The sequence below is a fragment of the Acartia tonsa genome, chromosome 3 (genome assembly GCF_053477335.1).
Source record: "Acartia tonsa isolate MP-2025a chromosome 3, ASM5347733v1, whole genome shotgun sequence".
NCBI lineage: Eukaryota > Metazoa > Arthropoda > Copepoda > Calanoida > Acartiidae > Acartia > Acartia tonsa.
In genome coordinates this window covers 9,811,488-9,824,704 of record NC_137262.1, presented here as the reverse complement: position 1 = coordinate 9,824,704, position 13,217 = coordinate 9,811,488, and the positions used below count along the sequence as shown (strand labels likewise).

The 13,217-nt window shown below is 30.1% G+C and overlaps 1 protein-coding gene across 1 annotated transcript in view; it reads left to right on the top strand.

The window, feature by feature from the left end:
- Positions 1 to 2,240: 2,240 nt before the first annotated feature.
- Positions 2,241 to 13,217, top strand: part of LOC145313260 (neo-calmodulin-like) — a 47,461-nt gene continuing 36,484 nt past the window's right edge. The window contains exon 1 of the mRNA XM_080152581.1: positions 2,241 to 2,365. The gene's annotated coding sequence lies outside the window, so the exon portion shown is untranslated. The remainder of the gene's footprint in view (positions 2,366 to 13,217) is intronic.

Here is a 13,217-nt window from a genome sequence, read left to right as displayed (position 1 = left end):
GGAGGTTTCATACAATATACGTACACTCCCTACCCTTAGATGGTATACGTCCCCAGATAAAAAATAATCCCCTCCCCCCGGCCCCAAATAAATATTATGTGAAAAAGATTATTATATGGTAAAAAATTCCCTTGAGATCAATGGCGAAGCCTCTATAGTAATGTAAAAGATAGTTATATGTGCTAAACATTGTTTATACATAAATGAATAAAGCAAAAAAGGGCAAAAATTGGATAATGTATTTAGTTATGCGATAACACGGCTGAATATCTTGTTCATTCATCCTGACACAAACATATACACAACCTTATCATACACATACCAGATCAGCTGAAATAAATTTCCTATTCGAGCCCTAGTTTCCTAAAGTGTACAGCAGATAACCCAATTATTGCAGACCCTATTTTCAGCGACTCCGGTCAAATGGAAAAGCGATTTAATGTATAAACGATTTATACATTATACATTCAAAAGTTTTAATTTTTCAAATTTGATTTTTTTTGAAGTTGGAAGCTTTTTTAGCTAGTAGCAAATATTGAGATAGGACGCGGAAGCTACGCACACTTTCGGAAACTAAATTCAGTTCAAGTCATACCATGCATTTTTAAAAAGCGAAGCATTTCTTTCTTAGGGTCGGTTGGTTCGTATGTTGTCACAGACAGTTAGCTCTTTTCGGTAATTTAAACAGATTAGAGTTGTACTATGGATTTAAAACTTTGCATGATGCATTGATGATTCCAATAACAATTAGGTACGAATTAGGATGCGTAGCAAATCTGTAATTGTTACCAGAAAGTCCGTACGTTTATTTAAAACATGTTGATTTGTAAACTTTTTGACAATTTTTTTTTTATGTTTTATAATAAAGACGAAGAAAGTCCCTCAAAAAATCAGCATGTTACGTCATAAAAACGAGGGATTATTTAACTCTTTTTATGGGTTTTCTTTCCCACTCCTTCGTATCCCTCAATTTTATGACGCCATTAAGGGACTTTCTTCGTCTACGATATTTAATAATCCTATTATATGTATAAAGTAGTAAGGTTTTTTTCTGTAGATGAGATTTCGATGGAATCTTCTTACAGGTCCTTGGATAGTTTTAGGCTATTTAAATCTTATATCTAAGTTTGGTTTTAGGCTATTTTCCTTTCTCCTTTAAATACAGAGCTCCTAGTTGATAGAAGCGCAGCTGATAGTATATCTTAAAGCATTATCCTGTATTTAAATAATCTTAAACAAATGCATTTACATCGTTTGCCTACCGTCTGAGTTTAGAGCTTCGCTTAAATGGGTGCTGTCATTCTTGTTAAAATAAATTTAGTCACACTCCTTTTCACTTTCAAAGACTTATCTTACACATTTATTTAAAAAAGCAGCTATCTAATTCGAGGTAGTAAGTTGGTCGATAATGTAGTTAATAAGTTCTCTCTCTATTATCACACAATTAGGCAATGTTTTATTTGATTTTGTCCATATTGCTATTAAGTATTAATAATTATCCTTGTCTGTATACAGCATTACTAAACTAGTCCAGATCCCTACTCAGTACTCTTCCGTTGATGGAATTTGTCAAAGCTGATTTTAACATTTCTCTTCAAATTATTAGATAATTTCTATCAAATTTCAAAATTCAAAAATGCTATAATATTTTCAGGTTGATTCTTAGAATTCTGTAGTACGTGAATATTACCTCCAGCCTTTTAGGTTGCGAGGGATTTAAACAGTAAGCATAAATTTATAGGTAAAAAAAATGAAAATACCTAAATTAATTGCGTAAAAAAACATACTTAAATTACGTAAAGACGTACTTACATACCCTAATAATAGAAAAGCTTCGCTGTTTAAAATTTACTTTTACAAAAAGCTAAATTTCCTTCCAAAATTTGTCTTTCAAAGTTTAAATTTGCTGTTTCATTCTATATTTCCCTTATTATTAGTTTGTTTAGAAATAGTTTAAACTATATCAACAAAGTTTACAATTAAAATTTTAACATTTGTTTACTTTTAGTTTTGCTTTGAATGAGTATATGGAACTGTATCCATATATATATATTTGATATACATTAATATATACTATCATATGCTGGGTTCTAAAGTGTGAGGCTCTTACGAGAAAATGAGAAAGAGAATATAGAATGAAAGAGAATTATAGTATGAGGTGAGGGAGGGAGAGGTGAATGGAAGAGAGAGAGAGAGAGAGAGAGAGAGGATGTATTCTTGCAGAGAGGTATAACAACATACAGGAGAAGTGTGTAACATACCAGTAATCTTTCAAACCTCCCACGAGCCACACAAACTCTGCAACCTCTGTCCTCAATACAAAAATACGTTCAGTTCTGCTTTTTATTCAATAGTCTGGGATAAGGTAAATATATCTTATTAATATAATAGTCTTTATTTAACTTATTTTATCATTTAATTAAATTTTTATGCCATTAGTGTTAATATTAAATTATTGAAAGTGAAAATGTGAATTGTAAAGGTCAATGTTTTAAAGCAAGTAAAAGCTTAAGAAATTGCATACAGTAGTAGTGGTTGCAGTCAATTAGGGTGACAGTAACTAGCCACCTGTTGGATATATAAAGTAGTAACACCTTTATATATCTCAGATTATAGTAGAGATAGCAATATAGAACCTTTATTTTTAGTTAAAAATTAATTTAATAAAATGTAAGGATTATATTTAATTTGATATTAATATTTAATATTCTATTAGTATTATTGTATTTTAAATGTTTAAAACTTTTGTTCAAATTGCACTCCAATTTACTTAAGTAATTTAATTTTAAAATAAGGATTATTATATAATATATATGTGCTTTATGAAGAATTAATCTATTGAGACTAAAGTTATCCATTAATTTTCTTTGTATCTAATTGATCAATTAATCTAAAAGAAGGTAATTTAGGAAAATAATTAGAAATATTCTTACTATTTAGCTGTGTTTTTATATGGATATTCTCTTTTCAACACTAGTGCCGTGTATTATTCTATTAGAAATATATCGGGTATAGTCCCATTCGTGGCAACTCCCCTTAAGGAGCGTTTCTTCGTATTTTCACAGAAGCTTTTCTCCTATTTCTAGCCCCTGCGGGGTGCTCTAACCCTGCGGGACAATCACCTAACCCATTATAACCTAACCTAACCTAAAATAACCTATCAAAAGTCATTTTCAAAATTCGACGAATCGCCCCTTTAGGAGCGTTGCCAAGAAAGTGACTATACCCAATATATCTTTTATCTAAGTTTAATTAAAAAAAAATAATATCAATTAATTTCTTTTCTCGTATTCATTCGAATCCGGTGGATAGGAACCGGTTCTCATCAATACGAAAAAACTATGTCTAGCATCGTATTATATCCAGTTTTCTACGAATATAGAAATGTACAATCACAAGATTAAAACTAGTTTTTTTAGCCGGTGCCTTCGTCACCACGGGGCTAAAAAAACTAGTTTTAATCTTATAATTGTACATTCTATATCCGCGGAAAGCCGTTTATAATACGATACGAGAAATAACTATTACCTACTTGTCATTCACTCTCAATGGATTTACGCTTATTTTAGGTTAGGTTAAGTAAAGGCTTGAAAAGTCCCGCAGGTATAGCACTCCGTAGGGATATTGGTTTAAAAATAAGTTTCAAAAATAATAAATAGGGGGGAGGGGGTTCAAGAAGTAGGTGAAAGTTCCAACTAACAATTTTGTGGTAAACATATTTAACTAAATACAATCAGGGTGTTAAATAGATTTAAGACAACAAATTTCATTAGTTCATCACAGGGAAACAGGGAAAAGTCAAGGGAGAATTAATTATTGGTCTTGAAAAAGTTGAAGCAAAACGCAAAGAAAAGCTCTAAACTTCTTCCTAAAATAAAAAAAAGCAATTACTGAATTAACGAGCTTTTGAATATTGATTTATTTTTCATTATCCTGAATTTATACCTGAGTTGGATTCTTAAATTTTTTTTTGGCTCACTGCCTCACTAAAATTTGTGAGGCTTGCAAATTTTTTTGTGTGAAAACTTTTACAAAATCGCACTAAAAATTTACAAAAATTAAACAAAATCTTATGTTTACAACCCTTTTATGAATTTATTTAATTTTGTGCGATTTTTAAGGATTTTTCACAAATTTTTTTAGTGAGACTCACTAATTTTAGTGAGGCAGTGAGCCAAAAAGTTTTTTTAAGAATCCACCTCTGTATTCTTACATCCAACAAGATATTTCTAAGATTCTTTACAAAACTATTTATCAATTGTTTTATGTTTGTTGTGTGTGTGAAGTTTTAACAAAAAGTACATGATTATCTTTGTACTGAGAAAAAGGCTTTTTGCAGATCATATCTTTATATTAAACCTCCAAATATAATTGATTTATCTGAATAACTTTAATATAATTTGTAAATAAAATATTAGGAAAGAAAACCTTTTTTTCTTGTATAAATATGAATCAAGCATATACATACAGCCGTTGTATGACTTAGGCAAATGTACTCACACAAAAACACACACATATTAAAAGAAATCGAGAAATTTGTGTAGTGAATTTTTGGCCACTTTATAATAAATCAGTACAAATTTTTTTCTTAAGCTATTTTTGGATTGCCTGTTCCTGAAAAATGGGCCATTTGAACAGTAGAAGAAAAATCCTTGCGCCTTTTTATAGTCTTGTTGTCTGTTTATGATATGGTTTTTCTATGTTATTAAATCTAATATGTGAAACATATGTTCTCGTGTGCTCGCCATGGAATGGGACACAGCTTCTGAAAATGCTTTTTGGCCTAAATTTTTCTACCAGTCAAGAATAGTTATTTGACACAACGTATTATAGACAGCTTTCCGCGGATATCGATTGGTTTCGAAGCTATACTGGAATTATTGTTTTTATAATCCTTTTAAACTTTTGTTACTTATCTTTTATAGGCATTAAACTGTGTCAGTCATAACATAAATCTTTTATTGAAGTCTTTACAGTAGCCTGAAACCATAGAAATTTTACGTTTACGCGATTCTTTCAATTTTCTAAAGATAAAAATGATCAATTACTAAAGAAACTACATTTGTGAAGAGCAGAAAAGTTGGAGGTAACTTTTTTTTAAGGTGCAATTTCCCTCTCCATGGTTCTGTTTGTTTACAATACATACATCACAAAATATCAGACAACAATAACTTTTTAAACAAGCGTCCAAACATTTTAGCAGATTTTTTTTATGATAATGCAGCTTAAAATTGTACTTCCTTTTTTTTACAGAGAAGGAAGGGAAACTGAGCAGTGAATTTAATTGGTACCCAAAGTTTTAAAAGCATATTTCGACTTAAAAACATATATTCAATCTTGATTGTTAAAAATAGCAAAATAGCTGTGTCAAAAATTTGCCTTCTGTAATTTAATCTTATCTGTGTAGTAGGGTAATTTTTGTTTTGCATAATTGGGAGTGTATATCATTTTATCGTTCATTGTCATATCTCTTAAGATTCCTATATTTGAACAAAACATAATAACTTATTGCAATATTTTGAATTTTCTATTTCTTTTCTTCTCGAATTTAAAAAAAATCATGGAAATTTTAATTAAACCAAAGACAAGACTACCTAGAAAAATCATCAATTAATTGGTCCACCGTTGCTGAGATATTTAATTAAAAACATAAAACTTTCTACTTTATATCATAGGACTGTGTAAGAAAAATGTAAATATTTATACAGTCATCCTCTTTTGCCAAAATTTTGCTGTTTTATGTTTGAGTTATCTATTTAGAAAACCTCTTTTCTTGCATTATTACATTTTCAAAATAGATACTCCATAGAATGATAATATAAAGGTAGAGGGGTTGCAATTCTTAGGTACTTTCTTACATATTACCCGCGTCTTACCAGAGACGTTAAAACTGGTGTATACTGCTGCTATGTCAGGCATATCACATCAATAGTAGGAGTAGAGGGAGCGCCTTGGCAAAATAGACGCAACTTATTACAATGCACAGTTTAGACTTTTAACAAAGGTCATGCAATCAAGGGGTTGGTTGTCTGTTATCTGGTTACGGGGCATATAATTTTCAATCAATAGATATACAGTTTTGATAGAGGAGAGTTTATATTGATTTTAGTAAATAAATCGCCTTTTCTAACTCTAGTAGTTTATCTCTATTGGTAGATTACTTGTTTCTACTTTATAGGCCTTGTTTTAAAAAGGCTATCAATTTCAAGGCCCCTGGGCCTTAAAAGGACACTTGGTTTAAATTTTTTTTTTATTTTCTTTTTATTTTTTTATTTGTTTTCATTGCTACCAAGCAAATTTTTAGTGAAGTATTCTAATGATTTAAAAAACTATTCTTTAATATTTTTAAAAACTGTCAAAAGCAGAGATATTGTTCATCTTTTTTGTTTAATTTCTAAACCGTTTTTTCAATTGAATTCTTAGACAGACTTGCATAAAGCTATTGAATGTCTCGCTTAAAGAAGGAGTGTAATATATTCAAGTCCTTATATTTCTACTGTTAAAAAAACCCTTTGATGTTTATTTTAATAAATGTTTTTCACAGAATCCTTTATTTTTATTCTCTCAGGAAAAATTGAAGAAAAATACATATTTATCAGGGATCTAAAGAGATAAGACAATAGCCGATAAATTGATGTACATCCCCAATAATAACACACAAAATTACCCCATCTGTCCATTACAATTAGCGGTTAAAAGGTTTGGCGCTCAATTTAATTAATGAATCAACTAAAATTTAATAAAAGTCCCCAAAGTTGTTAAGCCAACGAATAAGAAAACATTTTTGTAAAGCTTTGAGGACTAGTGTAATAAACAGCCCAATGTCCCCTCCCTCCCTGCATATTTATACAGAGAAGGGGGGAAGATGTTTGAATATTTAATACTGTTTTTATACAAATTCCTTTTTATGCACGATACTAACATTTGTATCTTATGTTTATTTTCTGTATACAGTTAGGGAGTTGAATCCATTTTTATAGAAGCAGAAATATAATCTATGATTACGGTTTTGACCCTCTAAAAAACGTAATCTACCATTCCACTTTTCCCTCTCTTGGTGATGATATCATCAACGCTGATATAATTTTTGTAATATACAATTTTAATTTTGCCTCTCTTGGTGATGATATCATTAACACCGATACGATTTTTTAAATGTACCATTCCACTTTCAAGATAGGCGAAACTGGAATGGAGGTTTACACTTTTATCATCGACATAATTGAAATCATTCATACTTTTTAAAAATTATGTTAATCATAGGAATGTATAAAATACTATTTATAATTTAAAAAAATTTATGTAAAATAAAAATAATAGATAGAATATACCATTACTATTATGTCGATGTAAATAAGGAAATCAGTGTTTATGAATATACTGATATGTAAACATAAATGTACCATTCCAGTTTCGCCTCTATTGAAAGTGGAATGGTACATTTCAAAAATTGTATCGGTGTTGATGATATCACCACCAAGAGAGGGGAAAGTGGAATGGTAGATTTCTTTTTTAGAGGGTCAAAACAGTAATCATAGATTATATTTCTGCTTCTGTAATAATGGATTCAACTCCCTAACTGGTATACGTAATGGAAAACAGTTCTTATAGATAAACAAGGATGACAGCATCCATTGTTAGCAAAGATACTAAGAAAAGTAGGAAGAACAGGTATGCAAATGAAAAAAAAGCTTTAAAGAACAACAGACTAACTAACTTGTGAGTATGTGCGCAGTGGTCATATGAATTCTCTAACTAAAAGTAACAGACTAGCTTTGATAACAGCTGAGAAAAACACATATTTCCTTTAAGTATTGTTGTAATACAGAGCAATAAATACAGATCGACGGTCATCGTGATTTGCATAATAAATGTTTTTTTGGTCAGCTAAATCTTCACCAAAAATTAGTTTACTATCTAAAATAGCAGAAGAAAAATACATAAAAAAGATTGAGCAAAGATGCAATAAAAGGTTTGCTTGTAATTTTGCGATGAATCATAACTTTAACAAAAGAGGTGATAGCTGACTCATTATCGACATTTCGAATAGTTATTTATGTCGATAATATAACATTTGATAAAATTGATCGTAGATGACATAATATGGACATAATAGTATAAGTACTTGGCTCAAAAAATAATATTTTTTCTCGTATTCATTTGAATCCGGTGGATAGGAACCGGTTCTCATGAATACGAAAAAACTATGTCTAGCATCGTATTATATCCAGTTTTCTACGAATATAGAAATGTACAATCATAAGATTAAAACATTATTATAATTGTACATTCTATATCCGCGGAAAGCCGTTTATAATACGATACGAGAAATAACTATTCTAATATTTTGAAAGAACTGAAGTAAATATGATTTGTTTATGAAGTTTGTAATGAATTACTCAAAAGAAATAAAAAGTTTGATTAGAATATACGTAAATAATATAAATATGTTTTTATACCAAAGAAAACTAGTACGTCCAATATAGAAAGCAAAATTTTTCCCACCCCCCAAGAAAATAGCCTAAAACCACCACAGGACCAGTAGGTATATTCCCTGAAGAGTAGAATCCGATCGGTTCAGTGGTTACCGAGATTTTAAGGGACGGACAGACGGACAAGACGGACAGATAGACAGACAGACAGACAGACGGATGGACAGACAGCATTCTACTTTGTATTATAGATACAGTGCTTTATTGTTTGTTAAATTTAACAAAACTTATTTTGATAAAATTTGCATGTCACATAGAAATATATATAATTTGCAACATATTTTGGTTTAAATGATTACATTACTTAAAGAAATCAAAACTTTCAATTCCCATCTTGTTTAAAATGTGCCATTCTAGTTAGAAAATTCCATTGCAAAAAAAAGGAACTGTTATGGGTTTTTGGTTCGTGTGTGTGTATGTAAAGAGTTCTATACAAGCATGAATATTAAAAGGTGATAATTAAGTGCTTTAACTAAAACTTACTTCTTAACCACCAAGCCCCCCTGCTCTTAATTTCAATTTTTGAAAAAAAAATCTTTTTTATAGCTACTGCAGGAGGCTCATTCCATTCGGGGCTCTTATAACTTTTACCTAACATAGTTTAAAATAGTCTTTGAGGACGAGATAAAACACGAGATCTTATTTACATTGTATCTCTGAACTAAACCTTGCCTAATGATGTGTATGGTTATGAAGTCATTCGTATTCAGACAACCAACTTTGTCTGGAAGTCCTAACTGTAATTGTTAATGAGCAAGGCATTACCCTTACTCTAACTAATTATGCAGCAGTAGAAATTATTTTTATTGTCTTTCGTTATGACGCAGTGTTGGACGCAGTGTTGGTTCGAGATTCAAAAATGAAAAAAACAAAATGAGTTTATATAAAAAAAATTGTGGTTTGTATTTTGATGGATAAAAATATTGATTTATATTGTAAGGCTTAAGAATGATTGCATTTGTTGACAAAGTCTCAAAAACATACAAATTGGGGGAATGTCATGACAAAATAATTACATAGGAAAATGTTTAGAAAAAAACAAGAATGACAACATCCATAAAAGCAAAGCTCTGAAATGGAAGGACAAACGAACATTAACACTTGTAGAGTGTCAGACCTAACAAATACAATATAAATGTTTAAAATCTAAACAAAATTGTAAGTCAATTTGGTTCAAAAACTGCTTAAATAGGGGATACTTAAATTTTTAGGAATCAACATGGCTCAAATGGACATACGGACATTCTGGTAATAATTATGGAGTTGCTACTTTTTCTAAATCGTACTTAAATATTACAGGAACCTTCACGCAAATCGATTTAAAATTGATAGGACAATTATGAAATGTTAAAATTAACGAAAAGAGCTAACCGTTTCCTATGAACAGACGGACGGACCGACCCTAATTATAGAAAAGCTTCGCTTTTAAAGAAAAAACATTGTGTTTGCATGCCTAGAGTTGTATAAAATTATATAAATCAATACACAACTGTTACTTATTACAAATATTTATGTATGTTTGTTTATTAGGCTAAAAAACATGAAATCAAAATAGAGGCCACGGAAGAGTTTTATTATATAGATTAAATTAATATTGCAACTTAAGTGGAATTACAATTGAAATAAAAAGCTAAATATGAAATTAATCCAAAGACATTAATATACAATTGGATCATAGAATCAACATACAATGTTAAAAACTGATGAAAATGTAATTACAATAATGTTAATGGGTCTTTAAAAAATGGTATATGCGCCATAATAGGCAGGCAATGTCATAGCGACGAATCAAATATTTAGATAAAAAAATGTTCAAAAACTTAACAACATTTCAACAAAATCGTACTTGTCTATATTAAATAACAGAAACACATGATTTTATATGGAATAAGAATAATTTTAATTGGTAATGATTTGCATTATATTTTACGGTCCAATGAATCAAGAGTTTTTACATTGATTCAGAAATTAGCATAAATCCATCTATATATAAATTGGATGTTGCACCAGATTTACATGTACTATCATAAAATGATTCACACATCTGGCTAAATAACGATACCCCTAATCAAGCCTCTTTATCTGATCCCCTCCCCTCCTATTTTATGAACGAACAGACCAATAAATGAGGTCAATATTAGCACCCTAAATTAACGACAAATTTTCCCCTGTCAAGTGCAAGTGTGTATGATGAGTAATACTATACACTTTGTATTGTGGTGGATTAGAGTTAGGTCAATTTCATGAAAAAATTATAAATTAGGGAAAGATGATTTTGCACAAATTCCCTTACCTTTGCAACAGTTTTACACCAGTTTCGCTAATTTAATTGATTGCAGTTTTGTAAGAAATTAATTTTTTTCATACATATGTCTCAAGGAAAACTTGCAAACGTCAAAAGGTCAGATGAGAATTTCTTATGTGTCTACAATCTACATGTGGACCTATCAGGGAGGGAGGGATCAATGGTCCTAAACTGATACTGTCCTCCCGCCCCAAAGTTATAAAAAAATCTAGTTGCTCTTCGTTTGATCACAAGAAGAAGAAGGGGATGGGGGGGGGGGATTAATCTTTATTTTTTTACTTTTCTAATAATAAATCTAAACTGTGCAAGATGTTATATCTTTATAATAATCCATAGTTCATTGCCCCATCCCTTAAAATCCCTGAAACAAGGAAAAACCTATGCAATATAATTTCTTGTGTTGTGTTTAACATGGATGAAATAATCCATTAAGGAAGTGTAGTTAAGATTAACCTTAGATTTGTACTCATAAAGATGTAATGATTATGGCTTTTTGATTTTTTTTGGTATAAACCTAAAAACATTTTCTAGCGTAGTTTATACATATCTTTCCACCTAAGAATGTGCATTAAACATACAGACAAATTTAAATATAATGAGTTGCATCGCTGCTGACAATTAAACAATGATATTAGAATGTTAGGAATGCAATTGTGTATGAAAGAAAACAGTTAATCAGTATATCTCAGACAAAAAAAAACACTTTCGAGGTTATCATAATTAATATCAATAGAATATTTTATTAACATATTAGTAGTAAAACTACTCTATGTAGTAAAATGTTTCTAGACTTATGTCAAAGCTTCTATTTTCGAAGCTAGGGTAGGGAGAATAGCTTAAAATACTAAGATGTTAAAATCAAATAACCCAAAAATATCCTTGGCAGCCCTATGTATGTAGAAAGCTTCCCAAATGAAGAATTCAAAAGCAAAAAATACTACTTTATATTAAAGAAATTATCTTTAAAAAGTTATTAAAGTATCTAATTAAGAATCATAAGGCAAGCTTTTTTTGATCAAACAAGGATGACAACATCCATAAAAGAAGCGAAGCACTGAAAAGGTAGGACAAACGGACATTAACAGTTGTATAGTGTCAGAACTGAATAATCATAATATAAATGTATAAGGGTCAAAGCAAAATTGTAAGTAAATTTGTTGAAAAAACCTACTTGATTCAGGATAATGTTTATGGACATACTTACATTTTTAGGACTTGATTATAGAGTTACTTGGCTTATTACATTATACTTTGTTGTCCCAGGAATCAATATACCAAAAATCAGATCAATCAGATGATTAGTTCACATAAAAATTTGTTGTTAAAAAAGTAAAAAAATCAACATGTTTAAATTTGGACATTTTAGTAATGATTATAGAGTTGCTACGCTTTCTAAATCATACCTAACTACTAAAGGAATCACCATGCAAAATTTGAAATCGATAGGACAATTCTAACATGCCTAAATTATTGAAAAAAGCTATCCGTTACGGACGGACCGACCCTAATCATAGAAAAGCTTCGGTTTTAAAAATTAATAAATATTTTTTATCAGCTTCTTAAACTGATATTAAATTCATGAATACAGCACAGAGTATATTAAAACAAGGGTGACAACAACCATGAGTTAAGATGTACAGATATATACAAGAAAAAAGTAAATATTAAGAACAACCATAAATTGATTAACGGGTAGATATTCAACTTAATCATCGAGAAATTTCATCTTTCTATCTTTAATGGTGTCTGAGTAAGTATTATTTTATCTGCAGATATGTAACATACTTTGATGCTTATTTGTATAGATAGTGAACTTGCTATCTTCATTAGTACATGAGAAATTCATAATTCAACCTAATCTTTAAAAAAAAATTGGAAGTATAGAGTAGGTTCGCTTAAAAAAAATGAAAAGGCTGCAATACACACATAAAAATATTGTACATCTTTTTCATGAAAGTAAGTATCAAGTTTGTATGAGAGCAATATTTGTGTATACCTAAATAATTTTCAACATCCCAGAATCCATTAACAACCATTTTTTTGACATCTGTTGTATTCACTGTACATTGTTAAAAGCGAAGCTTTTCTATGATTAGGGTCGGTCCGTCCGTCCGTTACGGATAGCTTTTTTCGTTAATTTAGGCATGTTAGAATTGTCCTATCGATTTCAAACTTTGCATGGCGATTCCTGTAGTAGTTAGGTACGATATAGAAAGCGGAGCATCTTTATAATCACTACCAGAATGTCCGTACGTTCATTTTAAACATGTTGATTTTTTTACTTTTTTAACAACAAATTTGTATGTGATCTAATCATCCGATTGATCTGATTTTTAGTATACTGATTCCTGGGACAACAAAGTACAATATTATAAGCGAAGCAACTCTATAATCAACTCCTAAATGTCCATAAACATTAT